The sequence below is a fragment of the Canis lupus genome, chromosome 25 (genome assembly GCF_011100685.1).
Source record: "Canis lupus familiaris isolate Mischka breed German Shepherd chromosome 25, alternate assembly UU_Cfam_GSD_1.0, whole genome shotgun sequence".
NCBI classification, from domain to species: Eukaryota; Metazoa; Chordata; class Mammalia; order Carnivora; family Canidae; genus Canis; species Canis lupus.
Window position 1 is genome coordinate 14,646,932 of NC_049246.1, and position 20,098 is coordinate 14,667,029.

At 45.1% G+C, this 20,098-nt stretch overlaps 1 protein-coding gene across 2 annotated transcripts in view; it reads left to right on the forward strand.

Moving 5' to 3' along the window:
* The first annotated feature begins 5,803 nt into the window (after positions 1 to 5,803).
* Positions 5,804 to 20,098, forward strand: part of SPATA13 (spermatogenesis associated 13) — a 144,167-nt gene continuing 129,872 nt past the window's right edge. For both annotated transcript variants that reach the window (XR_005378457.1, XM_038573468.1), the window contains exon 1: positions 5,804 to 5,960. The gene's annotated coding sequence lies outside the window, so the exon portion shown is untranslated. The remainder of the gene's footprint in view (positions 5,961 to 20,098) is intronic.

A 20,098-nucleotide genomic window follows, 5' to 3' on the forward strand; every position in this document is an offset into this window, starting at 1 on the left:
CTTTGGCCCAGGGCCCGATCCTGGAGACTCAGGATTGAATCCCACCTCAGGCTCCCGGTGCATGGAGCCTGCTTCTCCCTCTGCCTGTGTCTCTGCCTCTCTTTCTCTCTCTCTCTCTGTGTGACTATCATAAATAATAAAATAAAAATAAAAAAAATAAAAAATAAGTAATTAATGCTAGCTAAAGCTACATACTGTATGATTCCAACTATATAACATTTTGGGAAAGGTGAAACTTTGGGATGGTAGAGAGATCAGCGGTTGCCAGGGTTAGAGGGGAGGGAGAGATGAACAGTGGAGCACAGGAGATTTTTAGAGATCTGACACTATTCTGTGCGATAACTGTGCTGGTGGATATCTGACATCTTGCCTTTGTCAAAAACCATAGAATTATTTAATAGGAAGAGTGAACCCTGCTGTAAATTATGGACTTTAGTTAATAATAATGTATCAGTATAGGCTCATCAATTGTGACAAATGTACCACACAGATGCCATATGTTAATAGGGAGGGAAACCGTTGGGCATGAGAATAAGGAGGCATGTGAACTTTCTAGTTAATTCTTCTGTAAACCAAATCCCGCCCTAAAAAAAACCAGTCTATTAATTTAAAAAAATATATGTATATGTATTTACTGCTTCAAGGAGTTCATAATCTCTTTGGTTAGCCCTAAAATAGAAATGTATCTGAGGTCTTATGGTCTCATGGAATACAAAGTAATAAACCCTCCCTAGGGAGGTCAGGGAAGGCATCAATGAAGTGAACTTGAGAAAGACTGGCCTTTACCAGGCAGGCCTGGGGTTGCCTGTGTGTGTAGTCTTAGCAGCCATTCGTATTACATACTCTCTGTAGGTGTGGCAATTCTAAAGTCTTCACAGAGATTGTCTCGCTTAATCCCCACCATAATGCGGCACATATTACTATTTCCATGTTACAGATGAAGAAACTAAGGTTCAAAAGAGCTTATCCAAGGCCACCCAACTGGGGAGAGGTGAACAGGGTATACTCTGGCAGCTCAGCCTGCCTCCAGAGCCAGTGCCCCATCACCAGCATAGAGATCACATCCTGTAGAGGGTTAGGGGCACCCGGGGTTAGAGAGATAAAGCAAAATTTAATAGATGAGGGTATCAATCATGGCAATTTGATAAAGAAGACAGGACTTCAGGAGTTGGTTGGTTGAGGCAAAGAGAAAGACTATGTAGAAAACCACTTTTGAAAAGTCCCCTCCTCAGTCTAACCTTTGATGTACACCTTTGAAACCTGGAGTCGCTGTCCAAAGTAATGGCTTCCTGTGGATTCTGGTTAAAAAAAAAAAACAAACAAAAAAAACTGAGGACGTGTTTGTTTGTTTGTTTTTAAGATTTTATTTATTTATTCATGAGAGACACAGAGAGAGGCAGAGACATAGGCAGAGGGAGATGGGCTTCCTGCGGGGAGCCCGATCTGGGACTCGATCCCAGGACCCCAGGATCATGCCCTGAGCCGAAAGCAGACACTCAACCACTGAGCCACCCAGGTGCTCCTGAGGACGTGATTTTATTGCTCATTCTCTTCTCTTCCTTATGGCTGCTTTGCCAATCATATTCCCTCCAGATCCATCAGATTCCTCCAGCATCCTTTTGGGTGAGCATACAGGGTGTGCACTGCAAAGTGCATGCTGGACCTGGTTCCTGGGCAAAGGACAAGGAAAATGCTTTTGTCTTTCTGCTCAGATTAATTGGACACTCCTTACCCTCCCCCAAATAGATACTTAGGTGCCCAAATAATTTGATGAATACCAAGCAGTACTCTTTCATCCTAGGAAGCTTAGATTAGAGAGATGTCTTCTCTGATAAAGTGGAATAAAAGACCACACATCCTTCTTATCCATTCTGATCAATAATGACAGCCACCGTTTATTGAGCATTTTACCATGTGCCAGACAGTAAGCTAGGACTTGACATACATTATCACATAATCTTCACCACAGTATGTCACAGAGAAGAAGAAAGTCACAGAGAGGTTGAACAATTTTCCCAGAGCCATGGGGCTGGAGTGGAAGGGGCTTATGTTCTTTCAGGCTTTACCTTCCTCCTCAGGGGTAACTGTGGCCCAGCCAAGTTGCCTCTTCTCCCCTTCCCACCTTCACAACCAATTAAGAAACAAGACCCTGGAGACTGACAGATGAGGATAAAAATGTCCGTGATACTCCTGATGAAGACAATGAGACACTGTGACTTTGGATCTGTGTGGAAATTTCTTGCTAATATTCTTTGCATGCCCCTCTCGTTCCCCCAGCCAGATGTAGGCCATCAGGTACCTCCATCCAGGTGACAATCTGGCTCTGAGGCAGAGACATCGACCACAGATTGCTTCCTGGAGTAGTCTGGGTTGAGAAGTTCAAGAAGAGTGAAAAGGTTTTAATAAATTATTAATAAATTAGATGGGCCAATGGATTTCACCCACCAGTCAGGTAACTCCTTCCGCAGTAGAGGGTGAGGCCCTAAGCCAGAGGGTTACATTTTGGAAGCTCCTCAAAGGAAAAAAGAAAAGTCTAAAACAAGGAGATAGGAGTTTCCTTTCTGTATGAGTCCGGTTGGCTGCCATGACAAAAGATCACCCTGGGTGGCTTAAACAGCAGGATTTATTTTTTACATTTCTGGAGGCTGGGAGGTCTAAGACCAAGTCATCAGATTTGGTGTCTGGTGAGGATCCAGTTCCTGGCTTACAACTGGCTACCTTCTTGCTGTGTCCTCCCAAGGGAGAGGAAGAAGGAGGAGAGAACCAGAGTTCTCTTCTTATTAGGGCACTAATCCCATCAGGGGGCCTCACCCTCATGACTTCATCTAAACCTCATTACCTTCCAAGGTCCTATCTCCTAAAACTATTTAATTGGGGTTCAGGGCTTCAATATATGAGACTATTGGGCAGGGGATAAACATTCTGTCCAGAGCACTTTCCTCCTTTGTTCTCCTGAAAAACCCCTCAAGAGTGGGGACTTTCGGCAGAGGGAGCACTATAATGCTTCCTCAGAAACCCTGGGGGGAAGTCCCATTACAGCCTTCTTTATGGCATTTAAAAGCAGGAGCATGAAATTAAAGCCTGGCTGCATCATTTCCCAGCTGGGTGACCTTAGGCAATTCATTCACCTTCTTAAATTTATTTATTCATAGAGACACAGCTAGAGAAGGAGGCAGAGACACAGGCAGAGGGAGAAGCAGGCACCATGCAGGGAGCCCAATGTGGGACTCGATCCCGGGTCTCCATGATCACGCCCTGGGCTGCAGGCGGCGCTAAACCGCTGCGCCACCGGGGCTGCCCACCTTCTCTGAACCTTGTTTCCCCATCTAGAAAACAAGAATAATAATAGTACCTGGGGGGGGGGGGGGGGGGGATTGCTGTCTTGAGGCTTTAAAGAGATAATGAATGTAAATGACTCAGCATATTAAGTGTCCAATATATAGTAACAGAAATAGACATTATAATTTTGGAGACATAATTTTTTTAAAGATTTTATTTATTTATTCATGAGAGACACATTGAGAGAGAGAGAGGTAGAGGGAGAAGCAGGCTCCATGCAGGGAGCCTGACGTGGGACTCGATCCGGGGACTCCAGGATCAGGCCCTGGGCTGAAGGCGGCGCTAAACCGCTGAGCCACCCCGGCTGCCCCTGGAGACATAATTAAATAAGAAAAAAATGTGCACCTCACACTTGGTGAGAAATGGTAGTTTCTATCCCTGGACAGCATTCTGCAGAAAGCGTCGGTTGTGTTACGATGAATCTTTGGTTGGTGAAAGCTGTGGATTGGCTACTGTTAGAATTTCAGCTGCTAGTCAGAGTCTGGTAGCAGCAGATCATGGAGAGGAAAAAAAGTTCAAAGAAACCTCCGGAGGTTCTCTTTTGTGAGGAGGGTGGAATGCAGATGTCAGCTTTGTTTGCAGGGCAGTGAGTGATGGCTGGTCCTGTGGGCAGAGAGAAAGGTCACTATGGGAGACTTCGGCCTTTTTACTCAGAAGCCACACCAAGATTCCCCTGGCAGTGATGGAAGCTGAATGAAACTCAGAGATCCCTGGTCCAGATTTCTCATTTAACTGATTAGGAAAATCAGATGCAGAGAAGTTTGGTGATTTATTCACTTAATGCTTATAGGTAGTGATGGGGCTGAGTGTCAAGTGCTGAATCCCCCCATGTCTTATCAATGAGGTTTCTCTTGAACCATCCTGCCTTGCTCCAACAAGTTAGTATCTTTCATCTCAGGAGCTCAAGATTCTTACTAAAACACTAAAAAATGTATTTCTTTTTAAGGACAGGAACCAATATTAAGCACTTGCATGTGCTAAGACATCAGGATTTTTATACTGGCTAAAGTTTGGTATTTTCCAACCAATCTGAAGAGGATATTGAAAGTCAGGCAAAAGACTTGCCTAGGAACACAGGTATCAGGGACAAATAGACTCTTTAGAGCAGTTTTAGGTTTACAGACAAAAAGGAGAGTTCTCGTATACTCCCCACCCCAAGTTTCTCTTTATTGACATCTTACATCAGTGTGGTACATTTGTTACAGCTGATGAGCCAATATTGATATATTATGATGAACAAGCATACATCAGTTACTTTGTGTGGATTTTGACAAATGTATAATGACATGTGTCCACCATTTGATATCATACAGAATAGTTTTTGGCTATTTAAAAAAGTATACATAAAATTAATTTTGACTCTTCATTGGGTAATTTAGTCCTTTTATGTTCTTTAGTTTAAAAATAGTTGTATGGTTTTTTGATTATAAAAGTAAAACATGTTTAGAGTAGTGTTGTGCATAATAACCATTCAAATGAATCACCCAAAACTGGCATTTTGAAAAAGAATATGTTTGTAAGTTTCATCAGCGGCATGTAAACAATTACAGAGTATTTGGGGCCACATCCTAGCACAGAAGGATTTGCTTTCCTCTGTGGTTTTCATGCGAATTACTGATCACCCTTGGGCCACATCGAAAAGGTGGTAGCGCCTTGAGTGGGTTCACTGACCGGTACCTAAGACTCGCCCCAGTTCCCGGGGAGGAGGGTGGGTTTAAAAATCCTCCCCTAATATTTCCTTTGCTCAGAAATGCGCACAGCTTGGGTTCCTTCTTCTAAAGTGACCTCCAGGCCCGGGCGAGGTGGGGGAGAGTGAGTGGACTGGTGGTGGTGGGGTGGCGGGGAGTTGCCTGGGCGACGCGGCGGCTCCTCCCACCCTGGGCTAGTGAGACTGGGGTGGTGGTGGGGGGAGGGGGAGAGCCCGGCTAAGGGGGTTCGGGCCGGGGGTAGTGGTGTGGGGTGGTCGCTGGGGGTGTAGCTGAGGGCAAGAAGAGAGGGAGTTGGGGGAAGTGTAGCAGGGCCAGGGGCGTGGCTGGGGGGACATCCTGATGGGAGTTGGGGGACGCCGTAGGGGGTTGGAAGTGGCTGGGAGGGTGATGGGGCAGCAGGGCTGTTGGCACCGACGGCCTCTGTGGGGTCGCGGGGCGGGGGGCGTGGCAGGGCCCGGGGCGTGGAGGGAGCGCCCGGTCGGGGGCGTGGCCTGAGCGGACCGCGCTCCGGGCCGGGGGCGTGGCCTGGGGGTGGCGAGCGCTCCGGAGCGGGGGATAGAGGGAGAGGCGGGCTGGGGGCGTGGCTTGGGCGTGGCCCGAGAGCCGGGCCGGGGGCGTGGCCCGGGCGGGCGGGGGCGTGGCCCGGGCGGGCGGGGGCGTGGCCCGGGCGGGCGGGGCGTGGCCCGGGCGGGCGGGGGCGTGGCCCGGGGAGCCGGGCGGCCGCGGCGCAGGCGGGATTCGGCGGCGCGCTTTCTCTAGCGGCCGCCCCGCCCGCCGCCAGCCGGGAGGCAGCGCACCGGGGCAGAGGCTCCTGCGAGGGAGCCCGGCGTGCTCCGAGCTCCGCGAGACCGGGAGCGGCCCCGTCTCGTATCCACTGGCTCCGGAGGCTCCGCCGAGTGGGGGCCGCGCGAGGTGAGGCTGCCGCTGGGCGCGCGGCTGTGCGGGGCACGCGCGGGGCTGGGGCCGGCGGCCGGGGCTGTTCGCGGGGCCCCCGGAGGGGAATTAGCCCCGATCGACGGCCTGAAGCCCGAGGACGCCCTGCGCGTCCTCCTGGGCGCTTCTCGGGGCCGCCGGGCTGCCCACCTGTTGGTGCCCTGCGGTGCTGGCTTGGCGGCCCCCTCCCCTCCCCGCCCCTTCCCTCCCGGTCCCGGTCCCGGTCCCGGTCCCCGGCCCCGTCCCCGTCCCCGTCCCGGGCTCGGCCAGCGCCGTGGCCCCGGGGAGCGCGTGCGGGCGGTGCTCCTGGAGCAGGCCGTCTGCCCCACGACCCGTGCGGGGATCACCCTGAAACTTTACCCCGCGCTCCCGACCCGCCGGGCCTGGCCTTCGAGGTCGCGCGGGGCGCCCGGGGCGGCCTCCGTTCCCGCCCGTCCCGGCTCGGCGCCCTCGGGAGGCGCGCCCGGAGCCGCCGCAGCTGCGGCCCTACGGGGCAGGCGGTCGCAGGACTTAGTTTTGGAAGCAAGTTTCTCCGCGGGTCCCCGCTGGGTCTCGTTTCGCGAGGCAGCCGGGAGGACCCGGTGTCGGTCGCCTCTGACTCGGCGGGCACGGCCGGAGGCGGTTTGGTTCCAGCTGCGGTTGACGTGTGCGGGAATTTGCATACTAATTTGCATACCGGGAAGGTAGCAGCCGGCCCCGCTGCCCGCGTCAGGGGGAACTCAGGTGACCTGTGCCGCCGGCCACCGGTCTGTGCGAAGTCGCCGCGCCTGAGCAAATTTCCCCTCCCTGCAAGTGCGAGAAAAGCAAGGCAAACCAAGCAAGCACGGCTCTCTGGGTGAACTGCTTCCCAGCTTTGGATGATAATGCTAATAATAGAACAATTAGAATTTAGTTAGCACTTACTACCAAGGCTATCCAAGACCCACCCCAACCTCTCCCCCCCCCCCCCCACCAAGGTTTTCTCTGCAGCTCATCTCATTTTCTGTGTTACGCGGTGTTTTCTTCCCCATAACCCCCCTCAGATCTCCAGGTCTTCCCTTTCCCTTGACAAGGGCCACAGAAGTCTCACTCCGTTTTATTTTTCCACCTTTCATAACAAATGCACCTTTTCTCTTCACGTCCCCCAACTTGCAGACCTCCTCACTCCATTGTTCTGTGGCTGCCTGCTAATGAGGCGCTCCTTCTTATGCTGCCAAACCTCCTTCTCTGCCCCCACATCCTTTACAGTTTTATGTGACTATTTCTTATCCCATATTGTCGTTTTCATCTACCTCCTTCGGCCCCCAGATTTGCCATCTTCCTTTCACCCAGTTTGATTATCTGCTTTTTTGTGCTCCAGGTGTGCGGGCATCTTCCTTCTCTCCCCTGTTTCTCCCACGTGGTGCTTTCTTGCCTTTTACCTACTTCTCCTTGACAGGTGCTTCCCCAGCACAGCCTGCTGCTGCCTTCACAGCACACCTTGTTCCTTTGGTTGTGACTTTTCCCTGCCACAACCATCCCTAGGTTCCTTTTCTTCTTTTTCTATCAGTCCTCAGTTACCTTGCAGACATGTTTCAATTTCAAACTGTCTGGAAGGGTCAAGAGGTGGAGGCAGGGAGCCGCTGCATTTCCCCGGGACTGCCCTGGGTTTCACGACCTTCTCATCTGCTCTAGGATCATATACATAGTTCTTGAATTATGTTGCTGTGGATATCAGTATGAAAGTATTTATTTATTTTATTTTATTTTTTTTTAAAGATTTTATTTATTTATTCATGATAGTCACAGAGAGAGAGAGAGAGGCAGAGACACAGGCAGAGGGAGAAGCAGGCTCTATGCAGGGAGCCCGACGCGGGATTCGATCCTGGGTCTCCAGGATCGCGCCCTGGGCCAAAGGCAGGTGCTAAACCGCTGCGCCACCCAGGGATCCCAGTATGAAAGTATTTAATCAAACACTTAGTCTGGGCCAGGCACTGTTCTGAGAGATTTACATGCAATAATACCTCATTAATCCTACTCACATACCTGAAATGTAGATACTCCTACTCTTCCCATTTTACAGATGGGACAAGAGAGGCTGAGAGAAGTAACAGGCCCATTTTCTCATGGCTCTGTAGTGGTGGAACCCTTATGACTGCTGAGCTTCTGTGCTGTAGGAACTTCTGGACTCAGATGTAGGCTGGGATTTGGCTTTGGAAATGAGGTCATTAATTGCCCATTTTATTTAGTCTGCAGTTTATACCAGTTGAGGGCTTAATAGCTATACCTGTAGAACAGGGTATGGGGAAAGCCTAATGTCCTTCAGGAAGACTGGGGACACTGCCCTGGCCGACTGTCAATTCAAGCTCACTTCCAACCTGCTTCCTGAAGGGAATACACTGGTCCCCTTAGCTGTGGGAAAGCTGGAAGAAAGACCGTTGCCAACAGTCTCCCGTGCATTGAGAGTTGAGATTCACTTTAGCTAGCTGGCCAAACCTCTCTGGTCCCCCCCTGACAGCCCTGGGATTTTAGGAGTCTTGTTTTATTTCTGTTTCATTATATAACCCTAAAGCCTTGTTCAAATATTTCCTTGTTGGTCTTCACCTTCTGAAAGTTTGAGTCAAATATTCCCCCCTTTGCAGATACTGAAACAAAGTGTACGTAAAGTTTTATACTTTGATAACTGGAAGGGATCTTACACTCCATAGGTGAGCAAACTGTGACCCAAAGAAGTAAAATGATACATCCAAGGGAAAACAGCAGTCTCCTCTCCAAAGGACAGGAGAACTGGCCTTAGATCCCAGATCTGTTGATCTCTGGTCCAGCCAGGGCTCTTCATGCCTCACCCTGCAGCTTGGTGGGTTGACCTCTCTGCTTGCTGCTGAAAACAATGAACCTTCTTTCCTCTTCCCTTCCTGAACTAAGAGGCTTTGGAAGGATTCATTTAAAACCGAAATCGTCCGTGGTTTTCTTGGTGGTTTATTTATTTATTTTTATGTCTAAAAGCCAAACAGTTAAAAATGTTTGCTTTTGAGATACGTAATGGCATAAATGGGATCATAAAATCTCGGAAGTATAAATTCAGAGGTTTTAGGAAGAAGTAATTTTGTTATTTCCAAAACATTAGGAAGGAACACCAAACGTACATTGCTTTCTAGAGGCAAATCATATAATACATGGCAATTTGAAGATCAGTAGCTGTAATGTTTAATTGTATTTTCCATTTGCAGAAGAAATGCATTAGGTACAAAGTGGTCACATGATTTCCTTCATCTTTGCATCTGAAATGAAACAGAAGTGAAGGGGGAGAGCGTGTCAGGTTAGTTTTTGTTTCTGTGTTGGCTCTGCCATGCTCTCCACCTTTTCTTGTTGTGGGACTTCCACCCATGCCTTCCTAGTTCCCAGCTCCTGCCTGTCTATTTAATCCCTTCCCCCAGGAACCCTCAGGGAACCTGGAGGGTATTATTTATCCATGATGCTCAACTCATTTTGTATCAGTCTTTCTTGACTGAATTAAACCCTGATGCCTTGAGGTATATGTTGTCTGTAATTAATTTCTCTTGGATGCTTCTAGAAAGAGAAGGGTGGTTAAGTTCTTAGATTCCATCCTTGGTAGAATTGAGGGAACAGTCACTCAAATAGTTACCTGTGTTCTGTGCTGTTGGGGAAGGGAGGCAGCCTGCAGCAAAGTGGGAAACTGGGACTATTACTTATCGTGTAGGGCAGGTGCACGGGGAGGGCAAGAGTTTAGATGAGGATCATTGTAATGGAAGAGCAAATTAGGTTTTCCTGGTCTCCTTTCACAGTTGAAAAAATGGAGGTGAGGGACATTGCTGTGGCCAAATCCCCAGAGTAAGTGACAAGAATGATATTGGAGTGCAGGGCTGCCTGGCGCAGGAGATCTGGATGTATGCTTCCATGTGTCTCTCTCCTCTGTGGCTTGTAACTCCCTCACACAGTGCTTTTTCACAGAGGCTTTTCTGAACTAGATGGTTCCTGCCTGCTGAGCTGCCAATGCAGCACGAGGGGAGGGGCCAAGGCTGATGGAAGTTCCAGGTCCCATCCCTGCCTGTCTCACTGGGGGTGCACATGGCACGTTCTCACTGCCTGAGAGGGCACCAGGGAGCTGTGGCAATGCCGGGAATGGAAAGAAAATGTTAGATGTTTCTAATTGATGGCACTGATTTGTGGATACAGGTAAAGCCCCATCCTGTGGTCCTAATGTGCAAATGTCCTGGTCGTAGACCTGTTACCTCATCTTACCCAGGACCTTAAAGGACCTGATTTCTTGGTCGGATATAACCTCTGCCCATTTCCCTGCAGTAGGACCACTCTGTGTCATTGTGGAAGAACTGAGAACTCAAACATTGTAATTTCAGGGACCATGTGCTGGACTCAGAATATCTTCAAACACTCTTGCCTGCCAGATCTGGACTGGCACCCTCCCCTGCCTCCCATCCTCACTCCCTGGATTCAGCCAGATTGGGGGAGCTCAGAGAGGATTCTGTTTGGCTAATTTGGAAGAAAGGGGCAGCTAGTCTGCCCCCCAGCCTCCATTAATACCACGACAAAGTTTGTTCTGTCGCAAGCTGACCTTGGAGAAAAATAGAACACAGGTCTGAAATGACCAGACTGGAAAGTGTTGGTGGAGGGAGGCAGCCTGCAGGAAAGTGGGAAACTGGGACTATTGCTTATCATGTAGAGCAGGTGCAAGGGGAGGGCAAGCCCATGATTTTATTGTCTTACAACAGAGGGGCAGGAGGCCAGGAATGAGATGCGTTCCTAGTACTGGAACTTTGATCACAGTCTTTCGTAGAGTTATCATTCTATGTAATCTAAACAGTGAGGAGTCTTGTACTTGAGTGTTAAAGTTACAATTCAGTCACATTAAACACATTTCTGAGGTCAGGCCTTAGTACTTAACCACCATGTGTGATACAGAGAGAGATGAATGAGTCCCGAGTCCTAAAACAACTTACACATGTACTTTGAAACACATTCAGTTGATACATGGGGGCCATCTATGGCTACGAGAAAACCAGCTTTACTTCAGAAATTTGCTTCATTTCCACCCTTCCTGATAGGATGGCATGCTCACATGTGCACAGTTTTTGTGTCCCTTTTATGTGCCAGGTCTTGGGTTGGATGCTGAAGATGGAAAGTCGTCAGAAACAGCCACTGTCCTCAAGGAGGCTCACATTCCTGTCCAGTGGGAGAGGTAGATGTGTGAAAGGAAAGTCTTGAAACTTGTACCTTGTAGTGATCAGTTTATGGGGAGGAAGCACACAAGAGGTCCAGGAAGGCTTCCTGGAGGAGGAATTAACTGCAGCCTGGGCTGAAGGGGATGAGCAGGTTGGGGAAGTAGCTGATGGAGGGAGGCGTAAGACAGATTCAGGCAGATTGAATAAGCAGAGGTGGGTAGACAGACTTCCACTTGGTGACCTTAGGGACTCTGAAACACTTCTACATGGCTATAGCTCCTCGCTCATCATTTATGACTGTTAACGGTGTGTCTACAGCAGTAGTAGTGCCTCAGTATCACTTGGGGATTTGTTAGAAGAGCAAATTCTAGGGCTTTCCTCAGACCTGTTGAGAGTTTCAGAAGACCAAAGTTTGAGAACCATTGTTCTAGAACATGTGCTTTCCAGAGGTCCTAAACAGTTCATCTTCATGGCTACATGATAATCTTTTCAGAAAGTGGAAACTCTGTTCCTCCCTGGTTGTATTGGGTAGGATTTTCCTGGAGTCCACAGCCATCCTCATTTCCTGCATTTCTTTGCCTAGTGTATGTACATACTCACAGTTCCTTCTACCCACCCTATTTCTTTCATTGCACACAAGTGATTTGTATAATTTCTATAACACCTCTGCCTGACGTGATTTCTTAGTGTTGAGAGTAGTCAAACTGAGTTCACATCGTGACTTTGCTGTGTGATCTTGGGAAAGCGTTAACCTGTCTGTCCCTCAATTGCTTCATGTGAAAAATGTATGTAGTAAAAGTACCCAGCCCTTAGGTAAGCATTTCAAACTTTGCTGCATATTGGAATTACCCAGGGGTTTTTAAAAAAGCTAATGCCTACTGCCACCCCAAATATTGTCATTGATTTTGGGTGTGACCAAGGCATTGGAATTTTTAGCAGCTTCCCATGAGCAATGAAATCTGGGATTCACTGTGATCGGCTGTTGTGAGGATGAATTGAGTCTGTTCTTGCTCAGCAGAGGGCCTGGTGGAGGCTCTGATGGTTTTATGGCAACAGGAGGAGAAAGTGAGCCATTTCAATAGTTTGATTAATACTTGTTGCTTGTCAAATGCTTGTTGGTTTGGAGGTCTCCTGGTGGTCCCCTTTTTTGTTCTGGGAGGTGAGAGGTGACATAGCCCAAGGCAGTGGATCTCCATGTCTAATTCTCTAAGCTCTCTCTTTGCAAGGATACAAGGATCATGCTGTAAACAGAGCATGTCCCCTCCCACAGCCTGCCCAGCGTTGGGCACCATTTCCTACATCTATATGGAAGAACTTGGGTTTTTGGAGTATAACCAGATTCTAAAGTCATGAGGTAGCAATGCTTTACAATATGGATGGGAACTACATAATAGTTGGGTACCACTACTGCCTACATTTTTCAGGTAAGGCAACTGAAACATAGAGAGGTTAATGCTTTCCCAAGGTCACTCAGTTAGTAAGCAGCAGAGTTGGGACCTGAATCCAGTTTATTTTGTACCTGCTCTAATCTTTTTTTAAAAATATTTTATTTATTTATTCATGAGAGACACACAGAGAGAGGCAGAGACACAGGCAGAGGGAGAAGCAGGCTCCCTGTGGGGGGCCTGATGCGGGACTCATCCCAGGATTGTGGGATCACGCCCTGAGCTGAAGGCAGACGGCTCAACTGCTGAGCCATTCAGCCCTCCTGTACCTGCTCTAATCTATCATTTGTACCTAAATGCCAGTTTTCAATCCTGGAATAAATCTTTAGACTTGGTCTCTCTTTGGCATGGATCTGTTTTCTAGGATCTAGATGTCACTCTGTCATAAATTATGTATTTCTAACCATTACTTGAAAGGTTGTATATAATCTTTTTGCCTGCCCTATCTTGTCACACACGTTAAGTTCACCTTCATTCATTGTTTTATTAATTTGACAACTATTGATGAACCTCTGCTTTGCACCAAACAACCAAGTTAGTAAGTTTATTCCTTCTTTTCCTCCTCTGGACAAACATGTCTCTCTCTTATCAGCATGTGTAAGTACTTTGGTTTTGATTTATGACTGTGGCCTTTTCTATACCTGTCTTTTTGGTGACATAATTCCTCCACTCTTAATAATGGAACATATGAAGGACATTTTTCCTGTTGACTTCATGGGCCTTCCTTGAACCCTGCTGAGATTAATTAAGCGAAGCCCCATGCAACAATTATTCTAATATATCCTGCAAGTTATTAAAATGTAGGTTGCCCAGGACCAGGAGGTTCAAGTAAGTGATCTACAGTTAGTACCCTCAGAATGAAATCTGTGATGCAGTTGAGGTTTTTTGGGTTTGTAATATCTTTTAGTCTAGAATCAGTCCTAGTAGTGTGGCCAAACTAAATAAAGAAATGAGAAATAGGTGAATTTATATCTCAAGTATTTGATCTGTTCTCTTTCTGTGAAAAAGTTAGATTATGTGTTTGGTTTTGTTTTCTGTGTAGGACATGCAAGTAATTGGTGTTTACAGTTAGGTTGGCCCTGGGACATTTGAGTGTGTGCTGCAAATAGAAATAATTGATTCACTATATTTGTTCTGCTGCCCGATTACCAAGTGAAAATCTACCACTGGGGAAACTTTTGTATAGCCAGCACACAAGTGGCTCAGTATTATGGTAAAGACTAGCCTCCATTGTGTGGTCTTAGCATTATCACTCCAGTTACTCAGGATCTGAATAGGCTTTAGAAATACAGGCCTTCAAAGGACTTGCCCTTGCTTAAATGTTCCATGGGTCCTTCTGAAATAACATCCCCCACACCCTCACTGAAAACAGTAAAGAAGGCGGAGATATATTAGTATCTACAGCTTTAGTTATATTCAGAAGGATTATATATTTAAGATGAGAACAATTCGAAGTACATTTAGATTTTTAATGTTTGAGGTTAACACTTCAAAATACACTGGGAAAAATAAGTAAAATATTCTTTAAAATGGTATGTTTTAAAATCTGCTAGACCTGTTTTCTCTACCTCTGACTTTTCTGAAACAAATCTAAACTCCCCAGTGATTGCTTGGCTCCTCTTACCGAAGAGCTACTCGTTTTACCAAATTCAGTTCAGCTCTAGCATTAGAGCGTCTGTCTCTGTGTCCTTAGGCCACTTTTCCAGAACTATTATGTCCTATACTTCCTAGAAAAGGATGGGGTACTTGATGTGTCGGCTGCGGTTTCTGGCCATGATCGATGGTGTATGTGTGTGGTGTTGTGTGCAAAGGCGGGTGTATATGACAGAGCGAAAATGATGTGCTCTGTTGTAATGAAAAGTCATGGTAAGGTGTGGGTAAGAAGAGTGATTTATAAACTTGCAGCTTGTGGAATCAGGCTGCCTGGGGGATATTCATATTTTCAACTGCTGCCCTTAGCGACCGGTATTGGAATAAACAGCTCTGTTCAGTGTTGAGCTGTCTGGAGGCAGATACTTGTCTCCAGACTCAGCTTTTGAAATGCCGTGCACCTGGCAGGAAAGTCTTGTGCTTCTGCAAGTCAGGATGGCTCACGGATAATGATGATGCTCTGCTCCTTGAGACATAGGGAACGTTCATTCATAAATATAGACGCAGTTTGGGCCAGAGTGAGGCCCTGGTACAATGTCGAGTCTCAGTGGTAACTCTGCCAGAGTTTACACTAGTCTCCCCTTTTCTCATTAGGTTTCACTCTTGGATAGGAGGAGAGTGATGAAGGTTAATTTCCTCTAGGCTTTTCTTTCTGGGCTAGGATCTTCTTCCAGGGCAGTGGGGCTCAGGACAAGTGAGAGGGTATGTATGCTTGCTTCTGCCTGTTAGTGGTTCTGCTGGAAGATCATCTGTGCCTCTTGTAACTCCACTCAAAATTAGGAAAAATACCCAGGGCTCAGAGAGTGCTGTCTAACACAGAAGAAACTCAGAGGAGGAAGCAAGAACTCTTTCTGTTTTTCCTAATCTTTATTTCTAATCTGACCCCTCATCGGAGGTACTCACCCTAAAAGGGTGCTGACCCAGAAGCCTTTAAGTGGTACACAGAAGCAGGAATGATCTGGCAAACAAGGTCAGTGCTTACAGGTGGATAGGTCAAAGCATATAAAATTACTGCCACTGTCTAAATATGTCTGATTTGGTAGCATAGTTAACTTACATTTTGATTCTCTCACATCTGAAGGAAGTTTATCACTTTGACTTCCTGGGAGCTGTTTTCAAACCTGCTGAGATTAATTAAATCAAACCCCATGTGACAATTATTCTAAAGCAAAGTGGTTTATTAAATTTTGGTGCATGCTGGACTATTGAATTGGAATTGCTCAAGTGGATGATTACATTTTTGTTGATTTCATGCTATAGGAGTTTAATACCCTTTTTTTTTTTTTCATTTTTATGGGCAGATACTACCAATCTCTTAGTCCCCCCCCCCCCCCCCCCCCCCCCCCCCCCCCCCCGCTGGGATGAAGAATCTCTAAAGGAAGAAGGAAATGGCCTGTTGTCAGCAGGATGGTACTGTTTTCTAGGCTTTCCTGAAAAGTGATCTCTGTAGAGGCCAGGTTTCACTCTACACAGTACAGGTTGGGGATTTTTAAGAACAGTTTGTATCACTTGGAACACTTTTCTTCTGAGATGAAGATAGTGGGTATCTGTGTAGATCAGTCTGGGATAAAGAAGGTTGTAAAAGGAGACCTGGTTCAGCAGGAGGGTTCCCAGTCCCTTGTCATATTGAGCTGGGACAGCCCCACCTGTGTATGTCCAGGTCACAACGGGGAAGACCTGGTAAGCACTTTAGTCATTAGTGAGAGAAGATTTTAAAAACCCAAAAAACTCTTGAAAGCTTTGGTTTTATTACTGTTTCCCCCAAACAGAAGAATGTTCTTTTATGTGATTGTTTAAAGACGACTGGATCACTCAGTAACCAGTTATGACACATGCCTGGTTACAAATCTCTCTGCCTCGGATAAACTCGTCACTGCAGGACTCAGAAAGAATTAGCTTGGAACACACTTGTTGTGAATTTTTAGTTGGAAAGATATATCCCCATTGGGAGAATCGTATAGCTCTCTCCTCAGACAAGTGAGAAATTCAGATTTGTGGCAGGACCACCCATTCACTAGCTGCTCAGTAGCAGATCTGCATGGTTTCAGATTCCCAAGGAAGCAACTCTTGTGCCACCTAAGTGCAAAGGTATTTGGGAAGCATTGCCCATTGGCTGCCTTATGTAATCAGTGCTACCATTTGGCATGAAGGGAAGGGAGATGGTGAAGTAGTGATCCTCATCTCAGAACCAGTTATAGGGCAGATCTGATGGCATCTGCTGCTTCCATGTGGAGGACAGAGCAAGGAGAATTGGTGTTGGGAAGGCTGTCTCTCACTGATGTGTCTCATGTATGATGTTATGCCTATAATGTGTCTTGCTTTTCCCACAGTCTGATGCAGATAACTGGAAATGTTTCAAGATTTCAAAGGAGGTGGTATAGAGAAAGCTGATAACTACCACAGACAGGTGATAGTTATCTGTTTGCTGGTTCATGACTGGGTAATCTGTGCTGGAATTCATACAGACTTCTGGTATTGGTCCTAGGCTCTCTTATTGAACCTGTCTACTTACATTGTGGGGATATGCAGCAAAAAGGCATACCCAAATCCCGGTGATGGTTTATGTGGAAGACAGTTGTACATAGATTGTTTTCATTAACTAGAGTAAGGTTGGTAAAAGTGAACATCTGACAACAGAAGAGGCAGGAGTTTGCTGAGGGAAGGGAGTGGGGATTTGAGAGTTAAGACAAAATATAATTGTATTTGTGAAGAGTTTTAAATTCTTGTTTATTAATTTTTTAATTGAACTCATTTTGAGATAATTATAGATATACATGCATGATTAGTACAATGATATTTACATGATATAGTACAGCATCACAACTAGGATATTGACATTAATATAGTCAAGATACATGGGGCAACCCGGGTGGCTCAGCGGGTTAGCGCCGTCTTCGGCCCAAGGCGTGATCCTGGAGACCCAGGATCAAGTCCCACTCCCTGCATGGAGCCTGCTTCTACCTCTGCCTGTGTCTCTGCCTCTCTCTCTCCCTCTCTCTCTTTGTTCTCATGATTAAATAAATCTTTAAAAATATATATGTATAGTCAACATACAGACATTTCCAGTCACCATGAGGATCCCTCTTACTGTCCTTTTATGGCAACACTCACTTCCCTTTTGTCCCTACTTCTTCCTTTCCCTCTAACAACCAGTAATTTCTTCTCCATACAATTTTGTTATTTAAAAAATATTATAAAATTGGAACATAATATGTTTGGGATTGCTTTTCTCACTCAGCATTATTATCTGAAGATACTAGTCCTTGAGACATCTGGTTTGCATACATGTTCTCTAACTAGTTTATCCTTTTAGCTCTTAACCAGGCCCTTTGCAGAACAGAAGTATTTAATTTTGATGAGCTCCAATTTATTGATTTATTTCCCCTTTTATGGATCATGTTTTTCATGTCAAGTCTAAGAATAGGAACTCTTGGAAGATTTTTTTTTTTTTTTTTAGTTTTATAGTTTTACATTTTAAATTTAAATTTATGATCCTTTTGGATTTTTGTATAAGGTATGAGACTCGGGTCATGATTTTGGTGGTTTTGTGTGTTTGTGTCTTGTCTTTTCTTTTTTCTGCCTGTGGATGTCTGCATTTTTTTGTTGACAAGGCTATCCCTCTTCTATTCAGTTGCTTTGTACTTTTATAAAAAATCATTGGGCGTATTTGTGTAGGTCTTTTTCTGAGTTCTCTTTTCTGTCCTGTTGAGCTATGTGTCTGTACCTCAGCCAGTATCACAGTCTTAATTCCTGTAGTTACAATTCTTGAAATTAGATGGACTGATTCCTCTCATTTTATTTTTCTTCTTCAAAATTGTTTCAGCAATCCTAGTTTCTTTCTCTTTTTAAATTTTTTTTTTAATTTATTTACTTATGATAGTCACAGAGAGAGAGAGAGAGAGAGGCAGAGACACAGGCAGAGGGAGAAGCAGGCTCCATGCACCGGGAGCCCGATGTGGGATTCGATCCCGGGTCTCCAGGATCGCACCCTGGGCCAAAGGCAGGCGCCAAACCACTGCACCACCCAGAGATCCCATCTTTCTCTTTTTATATGAATTTTAGAATAATCTCATATCTACAAAACTTGCTGGAATTTTGTTGAGAATTAGTATCTTTAGTATTGAGTCTTTCAATCAATAAACACAGTGTATCTTTCCATTAACTTCATCATCATTGTGTAGTCTTCAGCATATAATCCCTGTTAATGATTTAGATTTGTACCTAAGTATTTTGATTTTTGAGTGATTATAAATAATATTGTATTTTTTTATTGAAATAAAATTAGTATATAATATTACATGAGTTTCAAGTATGCAACATTATAGTTTGACATCTGTGTGCACTGTGAAGTGATCACTGCTAAAAGTCTCATTACCATCTGTCACCATACAATTGACCTCCTTTACCCATTTTTGCACCTCCCACCCCCCTTTCCCTCTGGTAACCATCAATCTGTTCTGTGTCTGTGAGCTTGTTTTTGTTTTGCTTTGTTTTGTTTAAATTTTATATATGAGTGAAATCATAAGGTGTTTGTCTTTCTCTGTCTGATTTATTTCACTTAGCCTAATATCTTCAAGGTCCATAATGGTATTGATTTTTTAAATCTGATGTCCATGTGTTCATTGCTGGTATACAGAAATACAGTGTTTTCTTTTTTTTTTTTTTTGTATGTTTAGCTTGTATCTTGCAACTTAGCAGAGCTCATTCATTAGCTTTAGGAATTTTTTGGTAGATTTCTTGGGATTTTCTATGTAGATAACCATGTCATCTGCAAATAAGGATGGTTTAATTTCTACCTTTCCAATCTATATGCGTTTAATTTCCTTTCCTTGCCTTATTGCGCTGGCTAGAACCTCTGGCATTATGTTGGATAAGAGTGGTGAGAGCAAACATCCTTGTCTCTTATTTCTGATCTTAGGAGAAAAGTACACTGTCTTTCACAGGTTTTTAGTTGATGCACTTTATCAAGTTGAGAGAGCTCTCCTGTATTATTGTGGTGGTGGTGGTGTTATTGTTGCTTTAATGATGAATGGGTGTTGAATTTTATCAGATATTCTTTCTGTATCGGTTGAGGTGATCATATGATTTTTTTCTTTAGCCTGTTAATATGGTAGATTATATTTACAAATATGGAAAAACTCTTGACGCTTCTTCTTCTTTTTTTTTTTTTTTTAAAGATTTTATTTATTTATTTAATCATGAAAGACACAGGTAGATAGGCAGAGGGAGAAGCAGGCTCTACAGGGAACCCGATGCGGGGCTTGATTCCAGGACCTTGAAATCATGACCTAAGCTGAAGGCAGATGCTCAAACACTGGCTCAACCTGGCGTCCCTTTTCCTTTTTTATGTATTCATTTCATACTATAAATTTCCCTCAGAGCACTGCTTTAGGTGTACCCTACAATGATGGGTTTTATTTTCATTCAGTTAAATATATTTTTTAAAAATTTCCCTTTGACTTCTTCTTTGACCTGTGGACTATTTACATGCATCTTGTTTACTTTCCAATTATTTGGAGATTTTCTTGTTATCCTTCTCTTACTAATTTCTACTTTATTTCATTTTGATTGGAGAATACATTCTGGGATGATTTCAGTTTTTAAAATTTCTGTGAGGCTTGTATTATAGCCCAGGTTATTGTCTGTTTTCATATATGTTCCATACACTCTTGCACAGAATATATATTCTGCTGTTGTAGGATGGAGTGTGCTATAAATGTCTCATCCTATTGGTTGATGTTGATCTTACTTCTGAAATGGAGTGTTGTAGTAATGTTGGTAGTGGTTGTTTTTGTTTTTTTCTGGTAACGGGAGGGGAATGAGATTAGACAGCAGAGAGTTTGAAGTCGTATTGTCAGCAAAA